Source organism: Rattus rattus, chromosome X (assembly GCF_011064425.1).
Source record: "Rattus rattus isolate New Zealand chromosome X, Rrattus_CSIRO_v1, whole genome shotgun sequence".
Taxonomy (NCBI): domain Eukaryota; kingdom Metazoa; phylum Chordata; class Mammalia; order Rodentia; family Muridae; genus Rattus; species Rattus rattus.
In genome coordinates, this window is record NC_046172.1 from 115,710,174 (window position 1) to 115,730,208 (window position 20,035).

The 20,035-nt window shown below is 39.6% G+C and overlaps 1 protein-coding gene across 1 annotated transcript in view; it reads left to right on the forward strand.

The window, feature by feature from the left end:
- Gpc3 (glypican 3) overlaps positions 1-20,035 on the forward strand; it is a 352,864-nt gene that overhangs the window by 259,935 nt on the left and 72,894 nt on the right.

The following is a 20,035-nucleotide window of genomic DNA, read 5'->3' on the forward strand; positions in this document are numbered from 1 at the left end:
AATATTTCAATGGCTGTCTCCAAATTGCTTTCCAATGAGAATATATCAGTTTTCACTACTACCAGCAAGATCTCAGAGGCCCGGTTTCACAGCACCTTTGCCAAATTCTGACTCATTCCTCTCATTTTCTTGACCTTATACACATATTTTCCCCCCTCTTGTCAGGAGTTTTACAACAAGACACAAATAGAAGTTAGTTGTACCATCTGCTTGTAATTGCTTTGTGGCCACATATTTTTGTAAAAGCCACCAGAAAGGCCACCATATGCCACAGTGACAGTGTTTCTGTGCCATGCCTTGCTTCATGAATGGGAGGACCCAGGTACTGGGCTACTATTTAGCTTGGGAAGAATGTAATTTGACTAAAATGTTTGTGCAAGGACAAAAGTTCCTGTGTGAAGACAAAAGGCTGATTTTATTTTCTGCGTAAACACTGGCAAATTTTTTTGGCAGCCTGAGAAAATTGTTTGCAAGGGCTTTCTAATGGTAGCACATTTCGCGTTGATTGTATCATGACCATACTGAAAGCACACGTGGAGGAACTCCTCCAGTGTCCCCTCAAGTGCTCTGAGCTCAGTGAGCACTTAATAAATGCTCGATACTGCTGCTGAGCACATGGCCACAGCACTGATTCTTTCCAAATGTGTCTCGAAGGGTACCAAGGCAAAGACAACATGACCACTTCACCTAGGAGGAAAAACACTATTGGTCTGCAGACTACTTATAATGACCCTAACTGTGTCTGCGTGAGTCTACCCAGTTTGAGTCCTGCATTGGTGAGACCAAAATTTCGGGGCCCATCACTGTGCCTCTAATCCTGAGTATAGATTTTTCAGCAGACTTTAAGGCATACCTGGTGTGTGTTCTACTGGGTCTGAGGGACTTCTGAGATTGAAAAGAAATGTAATACTCTGCTTTAACAGCCTCCCTGGAAGGGAACCCAAGCATAAACATCTCAAGAAAGGTAAAGTGTGATACACAGTAAAGCACGTAGAGAGATGCTGCTCATTAGTTTGGGGTGACCTGATAGAAACATAGGGTGAGCAAGGCTAGGGGGAAGAGCTGCTATAAACCATGTATAAGGGAGGAGTAAGCAAAGGTAAGTAGAGTGGGGCAGCCATTAAGGGATTTCAGACAAAGACCTGTGGACAGAATCCACTTGAAAAGGAAAAGTTGAGAAAATACAGGCTTCGATATGATCTAGTAATCCCCAAAGCTGTTTACAGCAAGCCTTTTTGTAAAGGTTTCAGCTATAGTTAAAGAATATGAATTTGCATCCATATTGGGTCTGAAATTATGTATTTTAATATATATGTATATATGTACATATATGTATTTGTGTATATAAATTAATCATACGTGCATAAATATATACATTGACATTCATACAATATTTATAAATATATAAATACGCATTTACATATATATGTATTTTTAATATATAACCTTAGGTAAATCAGTACTTTCATTTTCCCATCAGTAGTACTCTAAGGCTAGCTAAAGCACATGTGTGTGTACATATTATAATATTCATAAATATACATATGCATAGATATAATTATGTTTGCATGCCAGGCCTTTATTAAATGGTAGTTACGGAGCTGCTGTTTAGTCTTTTCCCTGTAGGCAGGGTTTTCCTTTGAAAGGGAGCTTCAGTACTTTGGCCACTGAGTTTTGTGTGACTGCAGATTCCTTTGTTATTTCGCTTGTGTTCTCTCCTATGTATTTTTTTTCTTTCATCTAACTTTCAGCCACAAAAGCACAAGCTAATCCATGGAGAGGTAGAGGTAAACATAGAGAGGGAAAATTCACCATCAGCATTCCTTTCTTCTCCCTCCGCTCATAGCAGGGTGCGCACATTTCCCTTTCTACACAAATAGCATTGAGCAATTGCTTGTCATTGATAGACTAGTTTTACCTGTTACCATGGGTCTGGCTCCAAACACTCACACTGGCTTTCTTTTATTCTCACCTGTGCTGCTTTACATGCACAAAACACAACTTTTCAAACCTTAGCTAAAACTCACATTTTGGCCAATATTTTGGGGAAATAACAAAGAACACAGTTTTGATTGTGATGACAGCGATGTTAACACTGATACGGCATTAGCTCTCTATAGCACTTAACATTATTTCCATCCCTGCATGATCTGAAGACTAGTTGTTCGGGGTGAGGGTGGGATCCAACCTGAGATTGTATGAGATATAATACTCTCATAGAACCATTCTTTTTAAGAATGCATTACCCTTAAAGATTTTATCATCCTCACCAAATGACAAATGTTTATTCCCTTTTTATAGCTAGAGAAACTGAGGCAAGGGGCCATTAGAGGCAGTGCAGGCATGTTGCCAAACATCTAGTGAGCAGAGTTGAAAATTCAATCAATTATCCAGATGTTGTTTCTTCTATACTGCCAAACATCTGGATTCAGTGAATGCCTGACTAAATTGGCCTAAACTTTTGGCAGTGGGGAGGTAGAATCGAGTTAACTTGCCTATGTTTGCATGTGAATGGAGAATCCAGGTAATGTTACTTTCCATCCTTTATGTCTACAAGTGCGGAGATTTCTTCCTATCTGGGCTTGTGTGTCCATCCTGTTGAATTAGAGCATTTACGAGCAACTCCCAAAATAACTCAACCATCTTCCACAGACATTCTCAGCTGCCTCCTTTCAGATTATGGTTTCTGTTGATAGCACTGGAAACACTATACCCATGAAGAGAATAAAGTAACGTTATTTCTACATTGACAGTCCCATGGTGCAACCTTGAGGGGATGGGTTCAGGGTCAGTCCTGAGCCCATTTCCTGGGAAGGGGCACAGGTGTGCAGTATACTCCCTCCTCCTCATAAGCCGCGCAGTTCGTGTGTAAGATTCCCACGATTGAAAATGAGGTCCCTTTTATTTCTTTTTCAGTTTCTAATTTATGTGAGGATTTATTGGTTTTTTTGTTAAGGGAGGAATTGAGCCTTTCTTGGTTCTCAGTATTAGTTCTGGAATTTACTAGATCATATTTCTTTAAACCACGTTTTGTTTCTGCTCCAGACTCCTATGTGGATAGAAGACTCCACAACTACCACGAATGTTCATAATACCTTTCTACCCGTATGACGCTTTGGGCAACTTATCCTGAAACTTAGTCTGTCAGTAGCATTTTCTCTGTTTAAGTGTATTTATAAGTTACAGCTAATTTTGCTATTCCTAAACTACCACAGGAGTTATTGCCCTCAAGGAAAAACTAGTAATTTATCACTTTGCCCATTTCGGTAAAGGTTCAAATGAAATTCCAGAAATTGTTTTCCTGCCTGTTGTAAAGAGTTGAGACCAGAGCAGTCAATACCTGCCCATTTGGTGTCAAGAATTTCTCATTCAAAGTAGGATAAAGTCTCATCTGTTTAGGATGGTTACAATGTCCTGCTGAATGGCAGGGGAGTAAACGAGATGGCCTCTTAAGATTCCTTCCAGCCGTGTGATTCTGTGATTTGTGACTCAAGGTCAGACTTTAACCCAGGACCCTCTTGTGAACAAGTCTTGTGACTTTATTCTCTGCTCTGCATTCTTAAAAAAAACACCCTGTTCCCAGGTCACCCTTTTCCACTTTGTAACCTCTCATCCTTTCAGAAGTTATTCCCTTCCCACCAGCCTTCCAACACAGGCAGATGGAACTTCAACTTGCCCTTCCCCCTATCCAGTTCTTCTGTTCTTCTGCCTTCTTTTCATCAGGCTATAAAACATTGAGCGTTAAAAAAAAACATTTTGGCATTTATCGTTCCTACTATGTATCCATTCCCCAGGGCCACATATTTGACCTGTCTTTGAATCATGCTAACCATGTAACTCTATCTAATGATAATTCAACCGTACATTTGCATAGCGGAGATCAGTTTGTAGATGCACGTTAGATAAACTGATGCATTGTCTCTGAGGGAAAGCAAGATGGGCTCTATTGCCCATTGCAAAAGAAGAAACTACAATGCTCAATGAGACCCAAACTCCAAGGCTACTGGTTTTATTCTTGCCTTTCCTTCTACTCATCTAATGAAGAGAAGAAAAACAAGCTATTAGGATGCATATATAAAAGGTGGGGAGGAGCACAAATATCTGAAGCCCCTTACATTGTGGATTAACAATTTTAAGGGCCAAATATAGACATTCTATAGTCTAAGACTTTAAAGTCTTCAACAGAAAGACAAGCATGTTTTTTCCAGAATCTAATTGGGACAATTATTGAAAACTACCTACCACATTATATGATGAACAAATAAGGGTGCTCTGTAGCACAGGAGAGTATGTGAGATAGCATCTCAAATCTCTAACTAACGTTAAATGGACAAAGGAAAAAATGTCAAATGTACAACAGGCATTGAAATATCTCTACTTCTATCTCTCTCTGGAAATAGTGGCAAAGTATTTTTAAGATGCTTGATAGAGGTTGGGGATTTAGCTCAGTGGGAGAGCGCTTGCCTAGGAAGCGCAAGGCCCTGGGTTCGGTCCCCAGCTCCGGAAAAAAAAAAAAAAAGAACAAGATGCTTGATAGAATCTCATACAATGAAGACACTTGCTGTCTAAATAGAATGTTAAATATTTAATAAGTTAATTTGTAAAGTTGTTGAGTAACAGAGAAGGTACATTCCTGAGCATGCAGTTTTTCCAAATCTTTGAGTTGGCTCTTAGTTATGATAGAAACACAACAAGTAACTTTTTCATAGTCTTCTCATAAGAACAGATTATAGCTGGAAAACACTGACCTGATCCAGTGCTTTCTAGAAAAGCTAGTCTTAAATCTGAATTCTAGGCTTGTTATTTTTTTAAGAAGCTTTCTGAAAATCAAATTTAAATAAAAGGCCTTCCTCAACTGTTACTATATTCTGATGTCTAGGATACATCTTCACTTACAAATGGCGCTACAGAACAATAGTAACTTCCATTTCCATTTTGAGCCAGACTGGGTTAGTGGGAAAGGAGACAGGGTATCTGCAAAAACCAATGAAGAGACTTCTCAGTAACAAAAGGACAGTGTAAATTAGTCGTTAAATATCAGCTGCTAGACTCTGTGGAGCGAAGCATTATTTCACAAAGTAACCGGAATTAGCTGACACATTCCAAAGCACATTTATCATTAAAAAATCTTTTGTCTTTCTGTTTAATAGCTTGAAATATAATTACAATGTCTGGTGGCTTTGGGGAGCATGTGTTTTTAATATCTTAATTACTATTTACAGTTTAATAACATTGTACCAAAGAGAATTCTCAAATATTTTAGATTAAATTTCTTGAAAAGGAACTACTTGCTATATTTAGAATATACAGCATTAAATGTATTTAAATTGGGTCATGGATTTTAGTCCTTGCATATTAATTAAACTATTCAAAACTGGAAGATAAGTCAGGAAGGGTGAGCAGCACGGTTTTGGTAGCACTATCATGATAACCTTGATTGAGCAATAGAGGAAGATACATTTTTTTCTTCATTACTATATTTCACTATATTCAATTTTCTATAGAGTTTGATTTCTTTTATCTATTATTGCGTTTGTCATTGTTGTTGTGTATACTCCAGTCTGCCCCCAACGTCTTTTCTAATGCAAATATGAATGTACATGTACAAGCATGTTTTCTTGAACAGTATGTGCTTCAGGTCATGGCAGAAGGTCATACTTCAGAAGTTGATCTTTGAAACAAACAAAAAAAAAGCCCTGTGGCATGAGACATGAGCTTGCTAATTATTTATCTCTTGTGGACATTATTAACTAGGTTTGTTCATAACAAGTACACCTCATTACCCACCACCTCATTCATTAAACCCATTGAATAGTTAATACACTGAGTGGAGGTGGTCTCTGTGGGGATCACTGAACCCAAGGCAGACAGAGCCAGGGGAACCGTTTGCACAGGCTTTGGGCCCTCGCCCAGAGGCTGTCTCTGTTCTACATCAGAATTAGTCATCTTTATACTCTCATACCCTGAATCTCAATTCCTCTATCTTCCAGGATACATTAACAATTCAAGATTTTCCTCCCCCTTCTAAGGATGACAAAAGTAACTTCATATTAGTCAGTAGATTTAAATGCCAAATAACTCAGTTATTTTAGGACAGTGCATTCAGATTCTGTTCCATGGTGAATGTGGGAGTCTCTCATTCTTATTTCAACCAAGCAATGCTAGTTGTAAACTTCTTCATACATAGATATTGGTCTTCTGAATAAAACAATGAAACTCTCAGGCTAACTTAATACTCATGAGTGTTTTTTTTTTTTCTTTTTTTCTTTTTTTTTTTTTTTCTCGGAGCTGGGGACCGAACCCAGGGCCTTGTGCTTGCTAGGCAAGCGCTCTACCACTGAGCTAAATCCCCAACCCAAAACTCATGAGTGTTTAATTCAATGGAAACAATACCTCAATGTACAGAATGTCTACAACACACAAGGAAATCAGTGGTGGTAACATTATTCCTTTTAGAAATGATAAGTGAAATCCCATATTTTAGTGCTAATGAGGTAAAGTGTCTTCTTCAACGCTGATGACCAATACTTCCAAAATTTCCTTGCCCATGTCATTAGAATTCTGAGAAAATCCAATGGGAATAAAGACTGTTGAGCTTTCTTGTCTAGAATGATCCTTCCCATAGTCTCAATCCCAGAGAAAGTCCCATGTTAGCTGTCCCAACAAAATATCCGCCCGTTAGTCCAGAATACCTACATTTATTTGTTTTGTTTTCATTTTCTAAAGATGGGGTCTTTCCCATGGTTAGTTGAGTCTGACCATTGCATATTAAATGTATTTAACACATGACTAGACATGGGGCCATATTCTATATGAGCTCACTGTTGGAATTTAGTGGAAGTAAATTCTTAATAAAGTCAACCCTGTATCTCTAATTATAGGTTCTCTTTAAGCAACAACCATAGTGATTTCTGCATAGCAACTGAAAAGTGGAGATTTTCTACTAGACTCCCATCTAATATTAAGATGAAAATTACAGCATTGTTTAATGCACTGGATATCAGTAGGTGATTTATTTTAAGGGTTTTTTCTTTTCTTTTCTTTTTTTCGGAGCTGGGGACCAAACCCAGGGCCTTGCGCTTGCTAGGCAAGCGCTCTACCACTGAGCTAAATCCCCAACCCCTATTTTAAGGGTTTTAACCTGTGATCTCTTTTTCTCCTTAATAAGTTGATCTAAACACTTTCTTGTAACCCACATTTTTCAGGTGTTACCTTCCCCAAACATTATGCAGTATTGTTGAGTCTGTGACAAGATAAAAAAAAAGTTAACATAGTTATTTTGTGATTTTTATGTCACGTTATGAAAATGATGCTTAAGTTTAGGTCAGTTACGTCCTAGGGCACTGAGAAGTCTTAGAATAATTATCATGCTAGCACTGTCAATAAACTTTGGACTAACCCAACAAATAGAAGAAGAGCTACAAATCTGGAATCCAGTATAATGTTCTATCCTTAACTTTAAGAAGCAGAAATTGGATTGTGGAAATCACAAGCTAGAAAGCCTACCATCATATCTTAGCAAAGTTCTGGGTCAATCTCTTGGATAGTGTGAGTTCCCCATAATAATTTTAAACTAGAAGCCACTTGATATTTCCTCTTATAGCTATATGATTGAACATGTGTTGCTGGTCTGTAGGTCTAGCATAGACATGGTTTTAGGCAAAAATAACTATGAGTTCTTTTTAAACAAATGACAAGAAATGTTGGTAAAGAGATAGTCTGCCTTAGTCAATGTGTAGCTAATTAATTATTAGACCTAAGGAATATTTTCTTAGCAAACTGACATCAGCCTGAAGAGAGAGAGAGAGGCCTTTGCTTCTTTGCTTTGCTTTGAACTTAACTTTGATTGACAGGAACCTTTTTTTTTAACAAATGAGCTAAGTGAAGACTGAGAAGCCATGTCATTAATATTCAGTCATACCATGCAGGAAGGTAGTATTAACTATTATATTGATATTGTCATTGGGATCCAAATATATCTTAACAGACTGAATGACAAGAGAAAGAGAGTTGAAAAGTTCCAGGAATAAATGTACATGGAGATTCAGGGAAGCTGACTTTGTAGACATCATTGGTTTTGGTGATAGTGGAAACAGCAACAAGGAGCAATCACTTAAAGTACTATAGATGGTGTGGTTGGTATTGGTAGGGAAGAATCATGTATGTGCATAGGTACATGGAAATGGGAAAACCATGGGAGAGGCCAGAAAAAAATTTCTTCACTCTGTTTAAAGGTTTAAAGGACGGTTTGGTGACTCAAGTCTACCTGAGGGTTTAGTTTTTGGGTTTTTTTTTTTAATGTTAAAGCATTTCATTTTTATTAAGATATTATTTTTATTAATTATTTGGAAATTTCCCATAGAGCACCCCGGGCACATTCACTTCCCAATCCTCTCAGGTCCATCCCCAACCCTTGTGACCACCACAAAAGAAAGGAAGGAGATGGAAAGAACAAAAGAAAAAAGGAAAAAATAAGTTTTTATTATATCAGTAGCTGTAATTACTGTAAAACCTTATTGGTACAGGGTTAGAATGACAGCGAGAGACTGAAAAGATACACTAGTGTATTTACTTCGGCACAAAGCAAAAAGGAGTCAGAGCAAAATCTATGTGCGCTCAGCTGCTAGTCATGTCCTTGGATCAATTGTTTAACTTGCTGTTGTTCCAGTTTCCTGCTACCTGGGAAATGGGTATACTATCATCTGTCTTGTATGCTCAGTATAACGATGAGATGCAATGTCCACATACGTTACAGCTACTATCTTCTTTCATATTATGATAGTATGAAGCATTAGCCTAAGGGAAAGTCAAGAATCGCCACTACGCGATTTGAGTCTTTGTGCAGGATTGGAGGAACTGGGAACTGTGTCTTTCCTAGTTTGGACTGTTTCCGTGATCTGAACATTCTAAACACAATAATCTAAATTCTAAAGATTCTTGGAAAAATTGTGTCTCGCCAAACTTCAACAGATTTTTTTTTTAACTGTTGAAAATTTAGTCTGGCTCAAAGTGCTTGAAGAGAAAAATGAAGCCGATAGATGAAGTGTGTGTGTGTGTGTGTGTGTGTGTGTGTGTGTGTGTGTGTGTGTGTGTGTGTCTGTCTGTCTGCCTGTGTGTGTGTGTGTGTCTGTGTGTTTAAATCAAGTTCTTTAGATTTCTCCCAAGTTTGAACTCTGCCCTAAATTAGATACTCTATTAATAGGCTAGCTACCCTCCAAGTGCAGCTTGGGGAATCTTAGCACACAATCCAGGAGTCTCATTTTGATCTTCATCCTACCAGGACCTTTCATGGAACAGTAGTATCAAATAGACTTCAGAGCTATAAAGTTCATGGCAAGTTAATCTGCATTCCTTTTACATTCGGTTCTCTGGTCGAAGATGTTGAGAGGGTCCTATATTTAAAATGTGGCTGCCACGGGATCCTTATTGGCAGATGTCTTCCAGGAGGTGTTTAGAATGATTTGGAAAAGCATATAATGTGTTTGTAAGTGTGTGCATTTCGCATGCCAGCAGAGCAGAAAGAATTGACTAAGGCTCGGGGCTACTGAGCCCTCCTTAAGACACCATCACTCTCAGCTGTTGGGGTGATGTCAGAGATGCCGGGAACACTGCTTAAGGCCCGAATTCCTGAGCTCTATTTGAATTGCAGAGAAGCTCTGTTTTGCATTGCAGAGCTTAGGGCCGGCCGGACCCATTCTGTGGGCTCTACCTTCAAAGACCTATGGAATTTGTTAACTACAGACAGAGACTAGTGAGCACTTGTTATCAGGCTAAAGGAAAGCTGCCCCCTGCTGCCTGAGTCTTTGTCTCTGCCTGGGATACCATGGAAAATGGGGAAGGAATCCAGACTCATTAATGAGCTAATACAAAAGCCTAAGCCAAGCTAGAGGCAGTTCGTTATTGCTGCGTATGGATTCTTGAAGGAGGTGGGGAGCTGAAAGATGTCCAACCCAGAAGCAGGAAGCAGAATCTTACTGCTGATATCCTTTTAGTTATGTTGGTTTCTAGACTATTGTGTGGCAAATTGGTTGATCAATACTTGCCATCTGATAACTTCCGGTACAAATTGTTGAAGCTACAGGTTTTCACTCTAAGAGGTTGAAATTCAGCACAGCTTCTCCCTGGGTGCATGGTCTGTGTTCTTCCCTGTCATTCTTGGAAGTCGCTTAAGCCCTAATCATTTCTTTGACACCCTTTCAAAATGAAGCCTGTAAGGCCGAGCATCTAGTAAAGCGTGGTTATACAGATATACTGCTATATTAGGAGTTATTTTATGTATTAGGCATCGATGTTTTATGTGGTGTTAAGTTTGATTGGCTATGTATGTACGCTGATAAGGACATACAGAATCCACTCTACATACACATCTACCATGTGGATATATCGTCACCATTTGGACCCATTCATCCAATGCTGAACAACTATATACCCAGCACTATGGGCAAGGACACACGAATAGCACTTGAGTGTGATCTCTTTCAAAGTAGATGATAAGACATGCCTATATCATCTTGTGTTAGTGTTAGAAGAGAAGCATAAATAAGGTCCTGCTAGCCCAGAAAAAGGAAGGATTCATTCCTACTGAGAGAATTAGACAGGACTTCAAAAATGGGTAGCCTTTAAACCACGCTTTGAAAGACAAGGAGAATTTGGGCAGATAATGATTGCAAGGACGAAACTTCCCAGCAGAGGAATGTGGTGTGCACAGTGGCTCAAAGACATGAAAGTGCCTTAGTAGACATGTGGCTAGAGAGCTGAGGCCAGAAGCTGGAGTAGCAGAGGGGCTGGGGTGTGAAAGTTGAGACTGAAAAGGTGTGTCAAAAATGTCACGGGCTATAGACAGCATAAGAAGGAATCAAGTTTTACTCTTTGGGTAGTGACAGCCACTGAAGGGATAGGAACAGGAGAAGGATATGGACAGAGACCAGTGTTTTGTAATGTTCACTCGTGAGTGTAGCTTGGAGAGGTGGGGGTTAGAGGGCAGAAATTGGAGGAAAGTAATTGAGCTAATCTTGCATGGGTTTCCAAGGAAAGGAAGTGAAGCCTGGCATTAAAATTTATTAAATCTTCCTTTTTACTGCCTGATGGAATAGCCTGGGGATTGAGAACTGCTTTGTCTCTAAATTTGGCCCTGTCACTTTTTACCTGTTAGCCAGGACATAAGGATTGGAGGAGGCAGTGCTTTGGGGCTCAGAAGAATGTAGTATATGTCATAACCCACTCAAACCAGACCAGTAGCTGCTCCAGGTCCCACAGTGCAAAATTAAAAGAAAACCCTAGTACCTGTAAAGATTTATCCCTCACTGAACCTTAAGAAGTTCTCACAATGAGGTATTTAGATTCCCTGATGAATGTGTTAACTATTACTCTTTAATCAATTTGTTACACGTTTTTTTTTAGTCAATATCCCAATTAAAAGTGGCTCCTTGGATGTTGAATGTTGAGTGTCATCCATTCACTGAAGTCTCAAAAATTACCGAAACTGTGAGAAAGATCCAGAGAGATTATCGTGTTTTTCTTCAGCTGCCACTGTGGGAGCTTAGATGTGTTGGAGAGACTACTGTGTTTCGTGACAGCCTCACAAAGAGGCGTGGGGAACCAGAGGGAAGCAGTGACTGTTTGCCTTCTCCATACCTTTGTAGAACAAATTTCCTTTTTTGAAAGCAACTCCTGTGTTTTTCTAATTCTAGCAGCTACTTATAGTTTGCTCTCTTTCCCTAGAATGGTATACAGCACCTTGTTTTACTCAGGCATATGCAGAGAGCAAGCCGACCTGACTTTTCACCAAACAGGCTCTTTCTTCTTTCTGCCTCAGCACATACTTGTGCCCTGCTGATCAGATCTGATGCTAAGAAGGCCAACAAAGCATTTAGGCTGAGTAGCACAGGAGTTGGATTACAGCCTTTCCATAAGGCTCAGCACGGGGCTGTGTGCTCCAAATACAGCTTGGCACATAGTAGGGTGACACATATTTGTGTGAATAAGTAAATTATTCTGTTCCAGTTTTGACCCATCTATTTCCCTGTTTGGTCAGAATGCTTCTAACACCTGACCTGCTATCTCATTCTGAAAATTGATCATGTTATCTGCTTGTATAAGTACACAGGTAGGAGGGGATCTTGCACTATGATGGGTCATATATTTAATCCCATCCATCTTTGAGTTAGATGATATAATTTTGGACTGATGGGGGCTAATAACACTTGAGATTATTTGGAATTATAGTTGATGCAGTTAAAAAATAGGGCTATTGAGACAAGGTGAATATATTTTAGGGGAAGGAAATATTTAGACATGTTCAGATAGGAAGAAAGCACACAGGAAATCCTTTTTGCCATTAAAAATGAACTGTTTACACTGGGGGTTTGCCTATAAAGTTGATATGTAGAACATTCTAGGTCTTTCCAAAGGCCATCTAGAAAGCCAAGTGTGGAAGCACATGCTTATAATCCCAGCTCTTGGGAGATAGAAACAGGAGCCCATCCTTGATTACACAGGGCGTTTTAAGACCAGCCTTGGACTGCACAGACTAGACTGTCTCAGTTTGGCAACACAATAATGAAGTCATCTACAGCACTCCTTTTTTCACTTTCTTTAGAGATATTCTAGCATAGTGCCATGTTCTCTATGTGAGTTCCTTGTTCTATTTGTGCAGAATCTCTTTACCTCAGTAAGAACTGGGAAACTGACAGTCTTCTCTCCCCTCTCCCTATTCTGACTCTCACTTGGAGAATGCCTGTTGGTTCTTACTTGTGACAGAAACATCAAGCCATGTCCTACGCCTTCTACTCTCGCCTATTCTATCACTTTCAAACATGATACCAAGCAATCTACTTTGTCTGTCAAAGCCTGAGTAATAGGCACTTTCATTTTCTTGGCTTCTTTTCACTCCAAGCTTAGCTTGTTGAGACTTGAGTGGCTGAGAAGAAACAGAACTTCATGCACCCTTTTGATTTCTAAGACTCTGGTCTTCCTGGGTCCTGAAGTCCGTGATGACTCATGCTTCATGTGTAGGTAGGTAGAAATTGCGAAGCGTTCTTATTGCAAGTGAATAAAATCTTGGGCACATCTTCCCTTACCACGCAGATTTCTCCTACTTGCTACAGGGTATAATAGCCACAAAGAAGGATAGCTTGTCCTCTTATTATTCCTGCAACCTGGGACCTACTTTGTCCCACTCACATTAAATATCATTTCTTTGAATATGTTACTAGCTCTATACTCTGTCCTCTGAAGCCAGACACCAAATGCTTTAACAATGCCATAACACTGTCTTTTTGAGATACTGTTATGTCCCTGAGCCATTTATGCTCATGCAAGCCTGACTTTTTTTTTTTAAAGATTTTATTTATTTTATGTCTGTGAGTACACCGTAGCTGTCTTCAGACACACCAGAAGAGGGCGTCTGATCTCATTACAGATGGTTGTGAGCCACCATGTGGTTGCTGGGATTTGAACTCAGGACCTCTGGAAGAGCAGTCAGTGCTCTTAACCGCTGAGCCATCTCTCCAGCCCCAAGCCTGACTTTTTCACCAAGAGCCCATGCTGGACAAAAGGCGAGAATAAACCCTAAGTCAGCCCACCTTTGACTTCTAGGAACCTATAGTTTGTTTTTCTTCCCTTTCCGAAACCCTTTGTTTACTTGCAGCACGATAAACGCCAACCTGATTTCTATTCCTAGTGTGCTTTATATATTTTCTTTTGTTGATGCAAAAACGTGTGTGTGTGTGTGTGTGTGTATGTGTGTGTGTGTGTGTGTGTGTTGTAAGTAACTTCTTTCTCTGGCACAGAAAGACTTAGAAGTCTTACATTTCTTTGACTCCTACTTTTTCTGGCTAAAAGACAGTGCTTTTCCACAGTGCCTCTGTTTTCTGTTTTTTGTTTTTTGTTTTATTTTTGTTTTGTGTGTGTGCGAGTGTGTGTGTATTTTATTTTGTTTTGTTTGTCTTGTATCCACCTACTTTAATATTCTAAATAATATAGGAATTTCTTATGCAAGTTAAAAAGTTGTCCTTTTGAGACAGGGTATGCTGGCTAGCCTGAAACTCTTTGTAAAGACCTGGCTAGCCTTATACCAAGAGATCTACAGGCCTTGACTTTGTAAATACTGGGATTGGAGACATGTATCACCATGCCCAGGCTAAGTTAAAGGTTTTGTGAGAATGTGTGTCTTATAGCTCTACATTTATTAGAAAAAATAGTAAATAAAATAAATAAACTAGAGAAAGGCAACTGTCCAAACCAAATAGCATGTACTATGTGCGTGCTGTACAATTGGTTTATGCCTTACAACCTCTAAGAAAGCATCCCTTGCTTGTTGAATGCTTCATTTTTAATAAAAGAATCCATAATCTATAAATGTTTTTGGCTAGCAATGATGAACAGCAGCAGCTTTTCTTTCTCTTTTTTTTTCCCCAAAGCAAAAGCACCAGAAGTTTGGAAAGGAATCGCAAGTTGTGTTATAATGCAACTGATCTCTTTCTTCCTGAGAAAGTTGGTGTCTCGCCAGAGTGTTCAATTGAGACCCACACACTCTGGGTGTATTTATAGAGGGCCCAATGAGAAAGAAAAAAAGAGCATGATCAGCTTTGCTCCCCTGCACAGCAGACAATGACAAATAATCACCAGGTGAACGTTCGGCGCTTAAGAACGTTAGTGGGTCAAATATCATCTAAGTATGTGACAGCCAGACATGCACTGGATTGAAAGCCCCTGCTCCCTGCCATATACACAACCCAACTTGAAACAGCAGCAGAATTGAATCTAGGAACCCAGAAGCATTGCTGCGGTGCTATTGGGCAGCCTTCTTTGAAGCAGGGACATCTAGGCGATGGTAGCCACACTAAAGCTGCTTTTTAATTCTTATTGTTATGGAAATTGTGATGGAGGTTGCTAAATAGCTCAAGCTGGTCTTTTAAACTCACCAGCATTCCCCTGTCTCTGCCTCTGAAGTGTTAGAATTCTGGATATCCAACACCAACACCGGCTTATAGCTGCTTATGAAATCTTAACAATATATACATGTTAATAAAAATATGCACCACTGGGGTTAAATGTTTATTTCCAATGCCACATTAACTTTTGTCCTATGATCTAGTCATCATTAACATACTGTTTACTTATACAGAAGAAAATTAGTATTCAGATTACAAATGATTCAAAAGTTAAATTTGAACTTGTTTCCCTATCTTTTGACTCTCAATTCCATGGAATAAGGGTAATAAGAATCATTAGAATAAGGCCCTTGCCTAAGAAGTCAGTTGAAGTAGACTGCAATTAGCGCTTCATTTACAATAATCTCTCCCTAAGAAAGGCTATTACAGTCCACAAAGATGTATAAGGATGTCACTGTCATTGTTGGTATATAGTGAAAAAAACCAACAACAACAATGAAACACACAAACAAAAACTGTAAAAGTAATAAACAATTCATCAGATAGACACTTATTGTGTAAGCTCTGCTGCTCCTATACAATAGAGTAAGACACAGCCATCAAACATTGTTTCTAAAACCATTATTATCCTTAGAAAGATACCCACTACTCTAAGTATAAAAGGTGATGATAGTCAGGTATGGTCACAGCCATTTATAATCTTGGAATTTGAGAGGCTGAGACAGGGTGAGCGTATTAAATGGTGTAACTTCTTAGTTCCGGTGTTCTAGAGCCTATGTTTGTGGGTGTTCTACTCATCACCATCGTGTGCACTTCTGTAGTGGAAGTAATATTGGTGACTGAAGTCAAGGTCTTGGTCATGCTAGGCACACTTTAGGCAGCACTGTTCTATGGGTCTATAGTCCAAATTCACTTGGAATTTTTATTTTGAGGCAGGATTTCTCTAAATTGCCCCAGATGGCCTCAGATTCACCGTGTATCCTAGGCTGGCCTCAGATTCACTGTGTCACCCAGGCAAGTCTTAAACTACCTACCTTCCTGCAGGTAGGATTACAGGTATGTTTTTTATTTTGTTTTTCTATCAAAGGTAGTTAGCCCAGCATATTTATTTCCTGAACCTCTCCTTCACCTCTCTATACTGGTTAGCAAATGTCAGATAAGCTCCCACCAATGAGATGAGACACAGTAATCACCTATGTCCAGAATAAGAAAGAATCCATCTTGGCCAAGTGTGTTTCGTAGCCTGGTTTGGGTTCTGGTACACCCTTTTCTCAGAAAAAAAAAAAAAAAGCCTTGCTGAGTTACTTTTACTTTGTTTCTGTGGCCCTTTGTGCCACACCAAGACCGGTCTTTGTCTCCAGCACAAGCATGCACCACTGGGCCAGGTTTTAGTTCTCATTCATAGTTTCCCCTTCAGCAGTGGGCTTTTCAGACTCGATAGGTCTGTCTTTCCATGCGTCGCCATGTTTTACATCCCTCATTCTTTTAGTTCCCCTTCTCTTGACATTGTCCTACTCCGTTGTTGTCCTATAGTTCAGACAGCAGTATAGAAGGCTGAATATTCTGGGTCCAGGGTCCAGGAGCATATGCACAGCTCTCAAGTTAGTAGTGCAGCTTGACAACAGCATCTGTGTCAGTGGATTACTAGGTACAGCCATTCAGAAGTTCAGTGCCGAACAGCGAAGAATCCACCAAAGAACTGTGCTTGTTGGATAATGCTTTCCTTACTGATATGTCTGTGTTCTCCACCTTATATTATCTAATATACTAGTACCCAAACTTAGTTTGCAAAAGTAAATGGGGGCAGGGTCTTCAAATCAATGAAATAAATGCTTTCATAACATAATGTGCAAGCTCTAAGGAGTGCTAATCTCTCAAAGGCTAAAGAGGAGGCCATCTGACAGCTCTGCAACGTCGGAGACTTTAGTCATTCTTTACACAGCCTTTACATATGTGTAAAACCTTCAGACGGTCTTGAGAAAATAACCTTTATTTTTTTTTAAAGGAGATGGCTTTGAAGTTTGAAAATCAAAGCAAATGAAACAAGGCAGCTGTTTCAGTGTAGAAAGGACCGTTCCTAAACTGTGAGAAAGTTAATAAGGATTTCAAAGGGCAGTGATAACTTATATTCTAATGGGCGCAGCACAGGGAACTCCAGGTTGGAGACAGGCTAACGGTTAAGGCAACTAGCACATGAACGTGGAGGCTTACCGTATCTCCCTGTGTACGTCCCACTGTTCATATTTCACTAGTTCTGGGTCTCTTTCCATTCCTTCTTTCTTGTGGCCTTCTCCATTTTTCTCTATGTTGCACTCACATTTAAACACATCCCTAAAAGTGGGATAGCATAGACCTGGAGTCTATTATTATTATTATTACATTTATTTATTTATTTATTTATTTATTTATTTATTTATTTCTTCTGTCTTTTGAATGGAGTTCTGCTTTTCCTGTTCTTTTTTTTTTTACCCTAAAATAGAAGACACTTTCTTTTTCTCCCACAAAACAAACAAACTAAACTGAGTCCAGAAACTTTTTACTTGTGTGTGGCCCAATTGTTTTTTTCCCCCTGTGGGTCAGTGGTCCTTGAAAAAAAAAAAGGTCTTCACCCTTGTACTAAAGGGTCTTGCCAATTTAATTCTTCTTCAGAAAAGGAGATGAATAACAGTACGGACAATTAGTTACTGTGGGTGGGAGAAGGAATTTGGCTGCAGGCAATTTTCTTTGGAAAGAGATAGGGCAGCACGAGAGGTTGAAATAGCTGCACTTGTGAAAAATAGAGGGTATGAAATAACTTGGAAAGTTCAGCTGAGAACGGGAACATCTGGGGCTTATTCATGCTTTTTTTTTTTTAAAAAAAAGAAGTTTTTGAAGCTTTTTTATTAGCTGACTTGACCTCAGATTGAGGAGGAGATTTTTCAAATGTTAAACAGTTTTTTTTCTTTTGCATTCCTAAAGTCATATTGTGTTCAGCTTGTTAATATCTGCACAGGGGGCCTTCAGCAGACGCTGCCAGAGCAGCGTGCTTTGGGGACATAGTTCCAGATAGCTGGTATTTCCCTTTCTTGTTGAGGATTTGCATGTGTCCCTTTCATCCATGCATATAGCAGATTCCTCGGCAAATAATTGCATTTGACATCACAGTTGTTAGAGAAAACACAGGGAGAGAGGGGGGAAAATCCCCATTTCCCCCCACATAAGACAGCTGGAGGGAAGCAGATTAGACAGGGGAATACATAAACATACCTGGAATGTAGCAGCAGGTAATTTGTCTGCATTAGTCATGATAATAACTTGCATATTGGAATATCTATGGCATACATTCCAAGATGCGCAGGACTCAGAAAACACACACACACACACACACACACACACACACACACACACACACACACACACACACACACAGAGGAATCAACACCTTGTATTCTGGGGATGGATTTATGATGTCTGACAGGAGAAAACATTGTCTCAGTCTTCCAGTGCTTCCCCTGTTTTTCTGGAAAGTATTTCAGGTAATTCTTTTGGGTTTCTGATGGCAGACACAAGGGCATCTGGCAGGGAAACACCAAATCTGGCTTGTGGTAGACTGGCTGGGATGGTAGGAGGTTGATTGCACTGTGGTTGAAATTCCTCTTGCTGGAACCCTCAGAAGGGCAAACGCTCTGATGATGTTTAGAATGGGGGCAGTTAGTCTGTCTATTGAAAGTAGTAGCAGAAATAATGTTCTGCTTTAGACATTAACTGCCTAAACAGAAGTTCTCATTCTTAATGGTCTGCACCATGTTCTGTGGCTGAAGCTCTTGGATGTAAGTCAGTGATTTGGAGTTTATTTTCTTGCTAACGGCTAGACCTACAAAGGTTCCATGAAAGCAAAAGAATTCAAACCAATCTCCAAAACTTTGACATTAAAAGATGTTTGGAGTTATTCCGGCACAGATGTTGTGCATTCTGTACTGACTTTGTGGTCTATGCCAGGCTCCCTGATTAACAGCTAGGACACATACAGACAGTTCAATAAATCAACACATAATACTTGAACTCTGCCTCGAAATGTTTATTGTTTGTTCAGTCAGTGAGTGCCAGGTACTCTGTTAGGTCCTGGGAATCTGGAGAAGCCCAAAAATAAGTCAAACACAGTTCCACCCTTAAAAATCCTTGGGTTTTGTAGGGGTGACAGATGGACAAACCATAACACTAGGCAAACGGTCATTGAGATTTGAAGACAAGCCCTTCTAAAGAAAAGGTAGTAAGAGTACAGATGAAACGATTAGGTTCAGCTCCAGGAATCAGGAAAGAATGTGTGGAGGAGATGATATTTGAGCGTGTCAACAGGGAAGATCACACGGGGCTGAGAGAACAGCCTGGACAAAGTGGACAGGTGTGAAATGGTATAGCTTATTTGGAGAACATTGATGAGAGAAGGTACATGTGGAGTAAGGCCAGGCGTAGCAGACCTTATCGGACCTTTGAGTTAAGAGCCCAAGGATAAAGTCCAGACCTAGAAGCTTTATTTAAGAGTGAAAAGTGATTCGGCCAGGGTGTTTGGAGGACAGCATTAGAAACAGCCTCTTTGGAGTTGCACAACTCAGTTAGAGGCAAGGCACTCATGTACTTTAGAAAACACAGTGACCTAAGTCGTACTGCAGTACACATAAGTACCAGCCAAGGGCTGGGTGGAGAGAGCACAGGTCCGTATTACGGAGTCACTTTTCAGGCCAATTTGGAAGCTTGGCACCCCATCCTCTTGAAATGTCACAGCCTTTCTAAAGAAAACCTGATATAAACCAGAGTCATCCTTCATGTGTCAATACCAAGTGACTAGCTGGGGAGACAGCTGATAGAGCAGAAAGGATTGACAGACAATTCATCTTCAGTTTATAGAATAAGGAATGTAACTAATCATAAAAATCTAGGTAATTGGTTTGTTCTTGTTTTGTTGTGAACATAATACCTCTTTGGTTTTTTTGTTTGTTTGTTTGTTTGTTTTTGTTTTGTGAAAGCAACACCTAGTAATGGAGAATGAAATAAACAAGCAAGCCACATTTCTTCTTTGCTTTCTTGTTTTTGTTTTGTTTGCTTCTTTGTTTTGTGAGACAAGTTTTCTTAATGTAGCCCTAGCTGTCTAGAACCTGCTCTGT